Source organism: Panthera leo, chromosome C1, assembly GCF_018350215.1.
Source record: "Panthera leo isolate Ple1 chromosome C1, P.leo_Ple1_pat1.1, whole genome shotgun sequence".
Lineage (NCBI taxonomy): Eukaryota > Metazoa > Chordata > Mammalia > Carnivora > Felidae > Panthera > Panthera leo.
Window position 1 is genome coordinate 80,924,904 of NC_056686.1, and position 16,178 is coordinate 80,941,081.

Genomic DNA, 16,178 nt, shown 5'->3' on the forward strand with positions numbered 1-16,178 from the left:
CCCTTATCAAATGGGTCTTTTGTTTTTATTCTTTAATGTATTTATTTAAATTCAAGTTAGTTAACATACAGTGTAGTATTGGTTTCAGGAGTAGAACCCAGTGATTCATCACTTACATACAACACCCAGTGCTCATCCCAACAAGTGCCCTCCTCAATGTCCATCACCCGTTGTAGCCCATCCCCCCACCTGCCTCCCCTCCAGCAACAAGAGAGGAAAACCAGAGACTCCTAAATACGGAGAATAGCGTTTTCAACTTCTCATTCTGTTCATTCCTGATTCTCTTTCTTTCCCACAGCTATTATCCCCAAGAGCACTTTCCAATAAACCTCCTGCTTGCAAATCTCTGTTTCAATATCCACTTGGTGCCAGGAATGGTCCTCGGAAGTAGACTTTAAAATGGGATTTTGTAGCTGGAGCATCCACTGGCTAGCTGACAGTGAGGACTCCACCACAGATAGGAAGTGGGGTACTGATTGCCCTTGGCTTGCTGTTGTGGTGCAGTTGTTGTAAGAGGAATGAACTGCGATGTGACACCAGTGGAAGAGAATGCCTTGGCTTGGCTCGTGCAGTATCTTGGGGATTTGAGGGGTCTCGGGGAAGTGGTCATTGCAGACTATGGAGTCAACTGTTGCTTTGAACTGTTCCTGATTTAATGAATGGAACAGAACACAGATGCCAGAAATAGACCTACATTTATAAGTCAATAGATTTTCAATAAAGGTGCCAAAGCAACCCATAAAAAATTTGTTAAAATAGCAACTCTGGAACAACTGGATCCCAGGTGGATAACTTAACACTTTTGCCCTATTTCATAACACTCACAAAATTAATCCACCATGAATCTTAGACTTCAGTGTAAAATCTAAAACTACAAAGCTTCTAGAAGATAATACTGAAGAATAATGGTAGGCAAAGATTTTGTAAACAGGATAAACAGCAATTGTAAGTTTTGTTTTGTTTTTCTTTTGAGAGAGAGAGAGTGCACGAGTGGGGAGAGGCGCAGAGGGAGAGAGAAAGAGAATCCTAAGCAGACTCCATGCTCAGTGTGGAGTGGAGCCTGATGCAGGGCTTGATCTCATGACCCTGGGATTATAGCCTGAGCCGCAGTTGAGAGTCTGATGCTCAACCGACGGAGCTACCCAGGCACCCCAGAAATAATAATTTTTAAAAATGGCAAATTGTATTTCATTAAAATGAAAAACTTCTGCTAATAAAAAGACACCAGTAAGAAAATTATTAGACAAGCCATAGACTATAGTCAAATTTTGTATAGTACACATCAAAATGTGTACTATATATTAAATACTTAGTCTAATGAAAAAGTATCATAAAATAAAGTCCTCAAATACAGATACACAAAAAAATTCCTCCCACTCAATAATAAAACAATTGGGAAAAGATTTGACGGCTCAGATACTTTACAAGGAAACATGGTCAATAAGTATCTAAAAAACTGCTTGACCTTCTTAGTCACAAGGCAAACATAGTTGGGATTGGTTACCACATCATATCCACTCAAGCGGCTAAAGTGAAAAACACTCTGAACACTAGATGCTGGCGAGGAGCTAGAGCATCTGAAACTCGTATACGTTGCTAGAGGGAATGTTAAGTGGTGCAGCCACTGGGAATATAGCTTGGCAGTTTCAATAACTTGCCCTATGACTCAGAAATTATATTCCTAAGAATTTACCCAAGAAAAATGAAATAGCATGTCTGAAAAGACTCAACTGGAATTTCACAGCAGCTTTATTTACAAAAGTCAAAAACTAGAAACAACCGAAGTTTCTACCAATAAATAGAATGGGTAGACCAATTTTAGTATATTCATGCAGTGCTACTCAACAGTCAAAAGGAGTTAAATACTGATATGCTGCCACATGAACGAAGTCTCGAAAACATGAAGCTGAAGGAAAGAAGCAAGAGACAAGAGAATACATTGTGTATGAACATCTAGTATACGCAAAACTGACCTATAGTTGGAGAGACGGCATTAGTAACTTCTGAGCATGGAGGCTGACTGAGAAAGGGGCCATTAGGAACTTTCTAGGGTGATATAAATATTCTATATATTCATAGGAGCATGGTTTACAGGTATATTCACTTGTCAAGACTCATCAAACTATAACACTTAAAACCAGAGCATTTCCCTATATGTAGAATATACTTGAATTAAAGAAGGGGATAAAAAGATAAAAGCAAGTACACTGAGGATTTTACCAACACTTTGGATACAGGCTTTTTTGAGCTTGATTAGGTTTCATATTCTCTTCCTGTACATTGTTTGTTGAAGGAATGATCTTTTGGAGAGTGTTTTTACATAAATAAATTGCTATCACAAATTCCTAATCTAGAAATCCTTTCTGGGAATACAATTAGAGGAGTATGGACCAGAATGTAAACATAAAGTTGTTTATCGAGGTGTTGATGTCATATTTAAAGATAAAATATTTAATGAAACCAAAATGGTCAAAAAATTATGGCATATTTGTATGATGAATTATTTCATAGCTGGAAATATTAAATACAGGTATTCCCTGCTTTTCGAAAGTTCACGTTACAATGCTTCACTTTTACCAAAGATCCACATTAGTACTTTTCTCTAACCAAAAGGTAGCCAAAAGAGGATTTTTACTTTTACAAAAAAAAGGAAGAAGAAGCAGCAGCAGCAGCAGCCAAAAGGCAAAGGAACATTCCCGAGTCATTCTGCAGTGAACTCTTACAGAGGCAGTGAGCACCCCAGCAGTGCAGTGTCCCGGCCCAGCTCCCTCCCAGGGAACTACACCCAGCATCTCCCCATCAAGCTGCCAGATCTTGGAACTGTGTCTGTGAGCATCTGTGCTTTCTCTCGATTTATTTTCTGCCTCTGTTAGCAAGATGTGTCCTAAGGCATCAGAAAAGCCTAAGAGAGGTTATTTTTGGGGTCTGGGAACTCTCAAAAATGTTTCCGTATAAATGAATGGTAATTGCTTTTTTTTTTTTTTTTTTTTTTTTTTTGCTTTACACCATTTCAGCTTACAAAAGTTTTCACAGGAATGCTCTACTTTCAGATAGCGGGTGGGGGTGGGGGGACCTGTAACTGTTATATAATGAGGAGGTGATAGTGAATTATCGGTGAACAATATAGAACGTGGAACTGAATAGATAGCATGATTTCATCCAGACAAATAACATGTGAACAGAAAATCCTGAACAAACATGCACCAGATTATTAATAATGGTTATTCTGGGATTGTGGATGACTTTTATTTTATTCTTTTTAAACTTTATTGTCTGCATTTCTACTTACTCTTCTCCAATCTGCCATGAATCACAAGAGTTATAAAGTTTTAACAGTGAAACAAAAGTAAAACCTAATAAAGCCCAGAGTGTTTTTGCTTTGGTCTTCCGCAGCCACTCGGTAACAGGTAAATCATCTATGGAAGCACATGGGAAACCCACCATGCTTTCTCAGAAACCAGCTGCTCGGTTCTTGCATAAAGAGGATACTGAATTAGATTTTTTTTAACCTTCCTGATGAAACCAGCTTTCCTCTCTCCTCTGGCTCTCTCCCTCATCTCTCCTCTCCATTCGACTCCAATTCTGCTAGTCTCTGGACCATGAAGAGCAGTGATGCTCTTTAGGAGATCCCAGCAAACACTGATATCACCAACTACCATGCCATTCTAGAAATACATTTAATTTGGCTCCATTTCCTAGTCTGCAAACTTGTTTTAATCAAAATTGGAATCAGTGCGATAAGAAGTCATGTACATCTCAGCCCCACTGTTTGGTATTTTGCTGAAATTAAGTAAGCTCAGGATTCTGTAAGGGATCGTCCTGCACGAGAAGGGTTTGTACAAGCTTGCAGACATTGGGCACAGTGATTACTGTAAAAGACAATTTTCAACAACGAATCAGTTCATTAAAACCAAGGCAATGAATAATCGCATATAAGAGGAGGTGAAAAGGGACTGAGGAAAGAAGAAGGAATATCAAAAATCTCTCCACGAGGTTTTATTTTGTTTATCCAAAAGCAAATCCAAAGGTTGCTACAGGACAGTGCTCATAAAACAGGTCTGCAGAGAGAATCTCCTACAAAAAATGCTGCCTCACCCGCTTCACTGGCAGTTGAGTTCACAGTAGAAATACATTCAATTCCACATAGTAATAGTGCTTTAATAACAGATGAAAATATGTTTTATGGTGTGTGTTGATAACTAAATGCTTATCCTATATATAGAAATTCAAATAATTGGAATTTCTCATAGCCAGCATCCAGTTGAGACCACTGGAGAATACCTTGATATAGAAGGTTAAAATCAATAGACTGTGTTTTGGTTATTTTTCAGAAGATGTCTGCTGTATGTTTAATATACTATATTTGTATTATGGGCTCTGGTTCCTGTAAATCTGAGGTCTCTCTTTCTTGAATGAATGAGGAGATAAGCAATTGAATTTGAAAGATACTTTATGCAACAGAAAAGCAATTTTGTTCCTGGTTATCAGAGGGCAAGAAGTGAACCAGCAATTGAATGCTAAATATTTTTTAACCCTTGGGATTCCGATTTACTCTGGGTTCAATCTATCTCCGCTCTAATGTTCCTTATAATGGAGGAGAATTTTGTTGAAAGTTTAATCAATTTCAATTAATTATCTTTTTCTGTTAACGGATATGGATTTATCTTAAAGAATCTCAAATTTCCATTTTTGGAAAGGAGGAAGATTTGCATTTCTTCCAACGAGGGTGCACAAAGCACAGAATACTGTTTGCTCTGCTTTGTGATGGACTGGTGTTGGTTTTAACCATCGTTTGTAATGGTCTCTAAAGTTCTTGGTGCTCTCATGGTGAAATAAATGAGGCTGGCAGTTTCCCGCCACACTTTATGGTGAAAACCTCCTTGTCCAGCTCCTCAAATAATTTTTTAAGAAGTTTTAAATTCTTTACTCCTGAATCTTAGATAATAATGGCACTATATTGGTTATTTAGAGATATATCTGATGCTATTTTTTTTTCTCAGTGTTTCCAAAAATTATATCAGGTCACAAGGTGATGTTGTTTGGGTTGTCCATGTAGATCACACGTGTAGTAACCAGCCTCCAAGATGGACCCCAGTGGTCTTCCCTTCCTGGTATTGATGTCTGTGTAGCCCTCACCATTGCATTAGGTCTGGCCTTTGTGATGGATAGTATGCAGCAGAAGTGTCAGTGTGTGTCTTCTGAAGCCAGAACATATAGGACATTGCCACTTTTGCCTTCTTCTCTTGGATCGCCTACCATGTCATGAGGATACTTCGTATCTCAGTGGGAAGTTTGGTGTGACAATGAACTGAGTAAGGCCTCTTACAACAACCAGCACCAATGCACCTGCCATGGGAGTGAGACATCTTAGAAGTGGATCCTCCAGCTCCAGTCAAACCCTCTGATAACTGCTGCCTTGGCCAACATCATGACTAACCTCCTGAAAGACCTGGACCCAGGAACACTCAGCCAAGGCACACTCAGATTCCTGTACCGTAGAAACTTTGAGAGATAAAAATATATATTCTTTTGTTCTACCCTGCTAATTGTTGTGGGGTAATTTGCAAATGTACTCGTTGCTTTTAGTACATTGGTTGCTAGGGTCAAAATCCTCCATGGGTCTGCTGACATGAAACTGCCACTTAGTTTATGCAAGTATATTTGCCTCAACATTTTCACAAGTATCAGAGTGTGACGGGGGCTCCAGCAGTCATTAAAGAGACAACAGAAGTGTTGAATTCTTTGGTGAATTCCTTCTCACATGTGAGTTAGAGAAAGAAGAACCGCAAATGACACTTTCAAGAATTGTGATACAGGGAGGGTAGGATGTGGTGAGTAGTGTCTGCTTCCCAAATTCAACTCTCCTCACACGGACAAAAGCTTTTCCTGCCTGGATCAGGTTGACCTGTCAATCTTAGAATAAATAGAAAATCAAGAAGCAACACACACACACACACACACACACACACACACACACACACACACACACCCAGAAATAACATGTGTGTCTCAATAGCTCAGTTGAGTAAATATTTATTGAGCCCTTGCTGTATGCAATTCACTCTGCTGTGAATTCCAATTAATAGAAGATGCAGAATCTGCTTCCTGGCCCATTCTGTTCCATGACCTAAATGATTATCATAAGCAATCCTGGATGGAAGTCCTACAATCCCTCCTACCCTAACCGTCTGTCATTCAATGTAATCTTAGATTTCTGAGTTCTTCCCACTTAGGTCAGAAGCCATCTGTTTGGAGATTTGATGTAAGCATTTATTAGTTGTCCTGCCACAGGATTACATTTTTTGTTTCCAAAATTTCTCACCCTTGGTCACTTAGGGCTATCTTCCCAGTATTTACTATTGGCATACTCACTATTTACTCTGGTTTCTTAATTACTGGTTGACCTCCTTCCTTCTAAATTCTCTTATTTCTGCTTTAATTTATTGAAATACATTCTATTAATATGACAAGGTCTCTACCTTTAAGAAATTTATAATTAAGTAGATAGAGTACCAGATGTGACAGAGGAATGCACAAACTCTCTATTTTGATCCCTATTCCTTGTAGATACCAATTGTCCGTGAATCCACTCCATTTTCTACTCCTCTGCACTAGGAGAGAAATTCTGACTAATACAGTCAACCAAACATAACCTATCAGGCCCACTTTGTTCAAAATTAACTGCTCAGGTTCTCATACCTGATTTCATGAGAATTACAGTTTAGTTAAGGAGGAAAGACCTAGTGGGGAAAAATTAAATAGTAGGAGATTTCATTAGAATGGATCTAATGAGACACAGAACATGGTTATTATTGACTGACAAGCATGGACATTGTCATAACGTACAGAGGAAGGTAAGATTCCTCCAAATGGGTCACCAGGGAAGGCTTTTCAGGGGAGGTGATATTTTGAGTCTGGTCTTAGATGCCAAATAAGATTTGGGTATGCCAACTTAAGGAGGAAATTTGAACTGTATAAAGATGTGGACCACAGCAAACATTTCAAAGACAGGAGTATGCAGGGTCTGGCAAGGACCCTGAGCTGGGTAGAGGAAGAGTTGGAGAGAAGGCTGCAAAGGCAGTTTGGAGCATATTGGGTTCAGCAAATGAGGTAACATATGGGAAAGAGCTTTGTAAACTTCAAGGCTACATGGAAATGTGAGAAAGTATTATTACAATAGCAGAAAATGTAGTGGTTGCCAGTAAAATAATATTTGACTTAGGGCTTTGTTATTTCTTTCAAAGAAAATATTTTTGAAGATCATTGCTTTGAATAGCTCTTCTCCATGTTCCATTGCCTGTAGCTATCTTTCTCTCTTATTGACTTCTTTTCAGCCACCTTTAGTACAAATGGTAAAACTGTAGAAAAACTACAAGGCTTTGCTCTCTACTTCCTTTAAAGGTTCTTCATCTCTTTAAGAGTTTAGGCTCCTTTTTATAACTGTGGCAGCTGCAACTCCCAGAGGTCCTGCCTGGCCCTGAGGTTTGTTTACCCCTCAGCAGGGATTTGTTTACCACCTGGTAGGAGAAGAGTCAAGAAGATAAAAGCCAATCAGGGAAGTAGGAAGATAGAACCAGGCAGAAAATACCAAGAAAATAAGATTAGAAACACCAGACTCAAGTAGAGTTGACTTTAGCAAGATGGTGACCCTGGGAAGGCTATTGACTACACATGTTAAATCACTTTACTGTGTAGGTTGTTAGAGATATAGTGCATCTTCTAAAATCACTTTGTGCCTGTGAACATGCACCACCATTTTAATTTTTTATGTTAAAAAAAAAATCCCCAATCACTTCATTTTCTTTTAAGTTCCCAAATATGCATATTTCTGGCTCTCAAATTTTAGCCTGGCTGCTCAGATTGTATTTGGGGAGAAGTCTTCCTTGGTCTAATAAATAGTTGATAAAATATTCATCCTGAAATACTAAGACAACAAGGTTTTTCTCTTATACAATTCTTCAGTAACTAAAGTTCACCTTGACAGATTTGAGGTACCATGATATCTTAAAGCAAAATCTGAATTCACAAATCAAATTATTTTAAGCCAAGAGTAAGTGTATTTTATTCTCTTTCTTTGAAAATCTAGTGTGGTTATGGTTCTGGCCACTGGTTATAGGGTGGGTATAGATTTTTTTTTCCCATTAATTAGAATAGCCAATGAACTAGAAATTCTGGCTCTTAAAGTGTTTAGAAATGTAAGGTTTTAGTGTAGGAATATTTTATAAGTTAATGCATATTTGGTGATGATAAAGATTATTGAATTATTTTGTTCATAAAATCATTTAATATATACATTTTAATAATCTATTTTTAGCCAACTAGAGACTCTATATTTGATACTTCTGTTCTTGCTAATTCACTTGACTATGGAGTAAGATAAATGATTTTTGAGTATTTAAAAAATAGAATTTAAAATCGTTGATTGAACTGGTTTATTACAGCTGGAAGCAATTGTTTCTTAGAGGTTCAGTATTTATTGTATATGAATTATTTTAAGAATAATTAGGGTGTGTAATTCAGAATACTTTAAACTGAAATTTGAGACTATCCAACACCATTAAAACATATTAATGAATCATTTATTCAACAGACATTTATTGAGCACCTACAAGTTTTTAAAAACTATGTTAGCCAGAGGTGTTTTGCAAATGTCAATGTCTAGAAATTAGGTAAAGAACAATGAACTCATTGCTACAAGTTGAGCAGCAGGTAGGTAATTATCTTTCGAGAAAAGTAAGGCAATATTATTTGTGTTAATGGGGGAAGCATCTCTATTTACTGGGAGTTCCCGATAAATATCATTCTGATGGTGAGTCAAGAGTAGTCTGGGACAAATCATGGAGAAAGGAGACCCACCTTGAAAGCAAAGAGGAGGCTCACACTTAGTAACTTGTTCTTAGACTATTTTATAAGCCATTACTACACTTCAAAACCTGATGGCCCCTGGGAAAACTGTGGATATTTCAGAGATTCCAGGTAGAACCAGCAGAAAGGTAATTGTATCCTGTGAAGCTTGTGGGAGGAGGTAGGAAGGGTTATCAGAGGTTATTAATCATCCTAAGGGATTTCCTACACACCTTTCTTAAGGACTCCAAATTTTGTTTTTTACTCCTCACTGACCCCTTTAACCTTTAGCCTTTTCTTTCTTCCAATTAATTTTAAATGTTTCTACAAGAAATCATATTACCAAGCTTCTACATTGACTAAAATACTGAAATGACTTCCCAATATACTGTGGATTTGACCCTAGGCATCTGAGTTTTCTCCAACCAATTTTCATTATTTGCTAGTAATTTCTACTGTCAAGTAGGCAGGGCATATCCGTCTCCTACCCGGAGAGTCATTCATTCATTCTACATAAGTTGGTGGCTACCTACCTTTCGTACTATGCTAGGTGCTAGTGGTACCAAAAAATTGATTTTGATTCCCTCAGTCTCAAAAAGGAGCCCCGGGCTTAAAGAGAACACAGGCACATGAATAATTACAAAAGCAAAAGTATGTACTGCCATACTGTGGTGATGAACAAAGACATGGGAGCACAGGAAAGGGAGTTACTAATTCCTTCTGAGGGATCCCAGAAAGGCTTCACAGGAAGGATGATGCTCCAACAGTATTGTGAAAAGTGAACATATATTTTCCATGTGAAAATAATAGGGAAATAAAAAGTAAATAAATAAAAGCATAAATTGGGAAATAGCAAATAACTCAATATAGTTAGAGAGCTTGTGGTGAGAAATAAGGCAGAGAGAAGTAAATAATCAAAGCACATTTAGGCACATTTTGGAGTAGAAATAAATTTAGAGAGTCTCTTCAAAAGGGCAGAACAAGCTGATGCATGGGAAGTTCCCAGTCCAAGCTAAATAAATGAAGTGTTTGTAAGAGTGCCGGGGTAAAAACGGACCCCGCAGTGGTGAAGGCGACGTGAAGTGCCATGATGTGTAGAGGTGCCTCATCTTAAGGGCTAAAGTTGGAACCCAAGTTATTTTTATGTCAAAGAAACACACACACCGAGCTCCAGCATTAAGTCGGGAGAAATTGCACGTACTGATGTTAGGATAAGGCACAGCAACACCCCATAGATGTTGCCATGTAGTGCTATCATTGTCATTGCCTTCTAAATATATTTTGGTTTTTATTTCCTCTTGAACCAACAATTTATTTAGGAAAAGAGTTGCCATGCTGCCTGGTAGGATTTCCTGTGGGGTGCGATGGGAATTTGTTTTTTGGGTGCAGGGGCACCCTGATTCTTCCTCATGGTTGCCATAATGGGGACACTGATTTCCAGTCACAGAACGTTCTCTGACAGTCTTTGGTGGCAGAGGTCTTACTTTGGAAAACTGAACAGGATCTGATATTCTGAGAATGGGTGAGGGCGAGGGCAGGATTGTTCTACCCTTTTGATAGAGCCACCAGATATAATTACTCCTCTGCCCATTCTAGAGGGATTCTTTGAAATATTCACATGGTTCTCTGGCTGCCTTTTATCATCCTCTCTTTCTATGTTGTTTCTATTGTCAGTTTGTTCCCATTTGTTTTATTTCTTATATCTTCTACGAATCCCTCACTATTTGTATTTCTGGCAGCTTTACTCCCTCCACTCCACTTATTCCTTAGCTGTCCAGTGCTGTTTTGGATTTTATTTTCATATCTATTCTGTGATTTCACTGGAATTTTGCAAGGGGGAAGGGGTAAACTGTGTGTTTAGCTGGCTTTCATGAGGAAGATAACTGTCTATTCTACCTGCTGTCTAGTTTGTATCCCTGATTCTTTAAAACCCAAGGAAACTATATTATTTATTAAGATTGTTCCACAGCCACCGAAGAAAAGTAAAATTGCTTTAATACTGTAGAATAAGAAACTGTGGTTTTCCACACTTACTTGATATTTCAGGATAGCACTAGTCCCTCAGGAGAAAACTCTAGAATATCATTGTGTCCCTTTGTCTTAGAGATTCCATCTGCTACACTGCTATGTCCTCTCACACCTGTCGTCTTAGTGAGGTACTTCAAGGATGGCTTCACTGACCGTGACTTAAAGGTAATTTTGTCAGTTTAGCAAAGGGAGGGCTTTTGTAGTAGCCTAGAAGCCAACTTCGATTTGTATGGCTGTGTAACACTGTGGTTAAATATCCCTTTTTCTGTCTAAGTCCGGAGTGAAAAAAAAAAAAAAAAAGAATTCAAAGACATTACTTAGAGAGCTTTATAAATGGTTCTTAGAATCAGGGAGCCTGGTATATTTGATTCAAACCTGAAAAAAAATCTATAGATTGGAGACCAGCTAAAGTGACCTCTGGCAGCAGAGCAGGGGGCTACGTTTGAGAAGGGACCGCTTTCCCCTGACAGGTCATGAGTTTCTGTTTCCCAGGGACCAGATAAGTAATCTGTAGCAAAAATGTCTGTTTAGGGGCATTTAAAAATGAAGCCCAAGAGTGCTTCTGCAAGGATTGAAGGAACCTCAGCCAACACAGGCTGCTATGTTCTGTTCAGGTGCAGAGGCTGAGGGGTGGTCATGGGCAGAGGGCCAAAGCAGGGGGATGCTTCCCACATCACGTGTTCCACCTGAGCATGCCGGAGAGAGGACTTCAAATCCACAAGGGTCCAAGGAAACCAACACAGATTACACTCATGTCAGTGAAGTGAGATTTCCTTCACAGCATCTTTTCTCCTTCCTCCATGACCCCTTCCACCCTGGGGATGCCACTGGCCACCCACCAAGTGGGAGAAGAGGAATAGAACGTTAGATGGAGAAATAGAGTGCTCCCCTCCTCCACTATAGGTTTCCAATGTGAAACAGACGTGAGCCGGGGAAATGGGAGAAGCTTGAAATCAAAATGCAGTACAGAGCATGGAATATTACATGGAACTTGGTAATTTAATTATCAGTAGACATCCTGGAGATTCATGTGTCCAGAGGACATCTTCATGGTCAAGAATGTCCAGAGAATCTTTGGGACCTGACTGAAATCTCCTCAAGGCAAAGAGAATAAAATGACCACAGGTTGCTTTCTGAGTGCACCTTTCTTGTTATCTCACTGTCTTACATGTGCGAAGCATCATTTTTATAGATGCAAGCCCCACACTGCCCCAGAGTTAGGGTTGCACTGCTTTGAGCCCCTATGATCTCTCTTTGGCAGAATTTTCTTGGACAGAGTTGAGGGCGTGATAATCTGGGGTCCTAGTCCCACTGTGTACTGTTGTCACAGCTCTGGGTTTTTGTTCCATTAACTGGTGCCTTATCATTCTCATTGGTTCAGGAATCTGAGCTAGTTTGTCATTTTCCTAACATTAAACCCTAGGTATGAGGGAAGAAAAAGGGGGACCTTCAGTGGTTTTTAAACTAAGTTCCCTGGGCCAGCAGCCTTAGCATTACCTGGGAACTTGTTATAAATGGAAATTCTGTGATTTACTGAATCAGAAAAGCCATGCCTGAGATCCAGCAATCTGTATTTTAACAAGCCCATTAGGTGGTTCCTCTAACACACTGAAGTTTGAGTGGCATGCATAACAGAACCGCATTTTATTAAACTGTATTGAAATGTCAGTGTTTCTAAAAATTTCTTGCACTTTTAAAACACAGAGGGCCATTGTTTGGCATGGTATAAACCATTTGGGAAAACTCTGTCGTATATGATTCCTTTCTCATTTGGGACGAGGTTATTAAAGGACTGATTGGGTTCCTTGAGTACAGAATTTCCGAAATGTGTTGCTTGAGCAGAGGTGAGTCTCTGGGAGTCTGAATTCTAGCTGAAGTATCTCCCAGTGATTGAGCTGGAGCCCAGCAACAGTGAGACCTGGTTTTGAGTCCTGCTATTTGCCTCTTACTGGTTGTATGACCTTGAGTAAATTATTCAAAATTTTTAAGCCTTGGCTTCATAAATGTTGACACTGGGATGCCAATAAAAGTACTAACCTTATAGCAACTGCTGAAAGGATTAAATGCTATGCTGCATATTTAATGTGGGTAAAGCACTGAATTCAGTGCCTGATGCAGGATAGGCTTTGAATGGATGGTAGTAGTTATTACTGTAGCTGGGATGTCCTCTACCCAGCTCGGGCTGCACGTCGGGTGTCCTAGTCTATCTCCAGGAAACTGTGAGTGTGTGTGTGTGTGTGTGTGTGTGTGTGTGTGTGTGTCAGAGAGAGAGAGAGAGAGAGAGAGAGAGCGAGAAGGAAAAGAGAGAGGAAGCCAGCCTCAGTGAGATGTCTGAAAATGGAAATTGAACAACTTTCTTGCCCTTCCCAGCAGCCATGAATGTTAGACTTTCAGGACAGGCCATCCTTACATGACTAGTTTTCTAATAATAAGTATTACCAAACAAAACACTTAGTTTCTTGGTCTAAGAGTACCCATGTTCTAGTTAATTGTTACAGAGTTTTCTCCTAGAATAAGTATGAATTGCATTATATTCATATACATATAGGTTACTAAATCAGACTTTTAAGTGGTTTTCTCAGGACAAAGAAAGTATTCTTCGTAAGAAAAAAAATTGCCTCCAACATTAAAATGAGTTTTTCTGGTTTCTACCAGTCCCATCAAAGTTAAGAAATTTAACAAGCTCGTAGAGTAATTCAGAACAGTGGGTTGAAAACCTCTGTCCACAAATCCCAGTTTTGTTTCCTGCAACTTGTGTGACGTGGGAAACTCTCTGAATGTCCACTGCATCATCTATAGACTAAAGAGAGCGCCAAGGGCATCTCCTTCATTGTCGTCAAGAGGGTTATATGAGAAATCAAAATAAAGCACGTAGCTTGATGTCTGGTGCATGGAAAGACTCTAAAGTTTTCGTTGTTGTGTTAGGTCTTCTGAGAAGCTGACACCAAGAGGGGATTAAATGAACAAGAGAGTAATTGGGGCATATCCCTGTGAGGGTTGGAGGGGAGGAAGCGGGGGAAGGCAGGGAGAGCTCCTCTGAGGCCTGAAGAAGGAGGGGAAGGAAGGACTGGGCAGGGGAATCTCAGACTACCGCACAGGTGTAAGGGAGTTTGGCCAGGCTCAAGGCAAGTCTTCAAACCAAACCTATCCTTTGGAGGGGTACCACCTCCTACGGGAATCTTTGGGGACCTTTTGGGGACCTTTGGGGATCTTTTGGGGACCTTTGTCTCACTCACACCCAGGTGCATCTGGCCAAGACACTTCATGCCACATTGCAACATAGGACCCGCGAGGATAGTAGTTCTATGTGTGTGTGCATCCGTGCGCATCAAGTATCAAGTATCGAATAGAAGTGGGGCACGCTGACGAGAATCCATCGGGAGCTGGCACTGTAAAGTAGGAAGCCATTAGCATAGTGTTAGCTTACTCTCTGGAGGAAGGGGCAGGGTCTGGAGGATCCCTTCCAACCCAAAATGTGAGTTTTGGTAATTAATCATTTGAATATAAGAGTGTCTCTTCTATTGAAAGCAATCAGACTCATCACCTAGTGAAAGGGGTCAAGTTCTAAAGACTTGATTTATCTCAGTTCCTTTGTACTCAGCAGTGTCTGCACAAATTGCTTATAAAGTGAAAAGCATGGGGGAAAAGGCACGTGGAAGGTTTCTGAGGAAAGCTTTGTTTTAACTCTAGGCATTTTCTCCATTTATTATCAGAGGAAACTACATCAAATATTTCTGAGCTGGAAACAATGATTAAAAGCACCCTTTTCATTTGATTCTAAAAACAAAAGAATGTAAGCTGTTCCAAAAAGAAAAAAAAAAAAAAAATCAACCAGTGCCAGGCCTCCCAGCCCCGAAAAAATGAATGGCATAGTATATGACAGCGTGACTCAGGGTGTGCTTTTGTGTGCCCTAGACACCTGGAGCAGGTTTATCTGTGATGTGTCCACACCACGGTGATGAATTAGTTAACTGTCTACATAATCTTCATGTGCTGCAGCTAAGATTTCAGGTATTTTAAATCTAAATGAAGGCACTTTGCTTATCCTGTGTAAATGGAACTTACAAACAGAACTGCAATTTCATTTAATAGCTATAAACCATTACTCTAATGGTTTGACAAATACCTATGAGGATAGACTGCAATATTTCATCCAAGAAAGAACTGAATATTAAATAAATGTAACCTCCCAATGGGTTCTACTTTAACCCCCTACTAATTTTGGAGGGTGGATTTAAAAGCTGAAAGCATTTCAGAGTAAATGTTAGGGATGGCTGCAGCAGGTTCTGTGGTACAGATTAGCACTTTATCCCGGTAATCACAAAGCCTCTTTTCATCTCCCGTTATCACTTCAAACTCATCACTGGAAAGTGCAGAACTTAACTCCGAAGTTGGAAACACCATTGCTTCATGTCTAACATCCTGCTGGGGGATTTAAGCAATTAACTGATTTCTCTGCTCATGCTTATTATTTTTCTGGGGACAAAAAAAAAAAAAAATCTAACAGTACATTTACAGACCTCACCCAGGTTGATATCAATGGAGTCAAAAGTGCATGCATCCATAAAATGGAAAGATGAGTCTCCCCTTCATAGTCAGGGAATATATCAAAGGCACCATCTCTGGACTCAAATAATAAAGTGTCATTGAGGGACTTTCAAATTAGAGCCCTCCTAAGTTGGAAAATGTGAATGGTGTCTAGAACCAGAAAAAAAAATAGTTTCTATAATTATCTGCTGTAATTAAAGATACGTTTGATGTTGGCTGATCGGAGAGTGAGAGAAAATAGGACAATGCCCCAAGGACAGATGTGTTCAAGGAGAGATTTGATAAGGAAAGGGAGAGTTGTCATGCTGAGCACAATACAGATTGAGTTTCATTTGATTCATAGACTTTTTTTCTTCTGAAGACCTATCACTTAGAGGTACCACAAATGAACTTTTATCCTGACAATCAGGAAAAAAATCTGGGGGACCCATAAAATTGACCATGTTGGTAATGACCCGAGCAAAATAACAGCAGCTACAAACCCTTTAATTATAACTGGCTTTAGGAAAACCTGAAGCTGCTTGTAATGGCTGCTTTCATTCTGTAGTTTTGTTTTGTGTTTGACAAGAGGAAAAAATGTGCTGAAAGCCTCTGATTACCTAATGACAATTACCAGAAAACCAATCAAAAGGCAATTGGATTTTTAGAGAAGTGTGACTTACCAATTTATCCAATAGAGTTTTTCTTTTCTTTTTTTTTTCTTTTTAAACTAATTGGATGGTGGTTCAAAATTTTTTCGTTTCACAGGAACACATATT

At 39.3% G+C, this 16,178-nt stretch overlaps 2 long non-coding RNA genes across 5 annotated transcripts in view; one reads left to right on the top strand and one right to left on the bottom strand.

Annotated features, from left to right (window-relative positions):
* The window catches only part of LOC122228093, a 105,153-nt gene extending 102,325 nt beyond the window's left edge, over positions 1 to 2,828 (top strand). For all 3 annotated transcript variants that reach the window (XR_006206406.1, XR_006206410.1, XR_006206411.1), the window contains one exon: positions 2,651 to 2,828. This is a non-coding gene — a long non-coding RNA (uncharacterized LOC122228093). The remainder of the gene's footprint in view (positions 1 to 2,650) is intronic.
* Positions 1 to 16,178, bottom strand: part of LOC122228095 — a 532,855-nt gene that overhangs the window by 22,877 nt on the left and 493,800 nt on the right. The gene's annotated exons all lie outside the window — the stretch shown is intronic.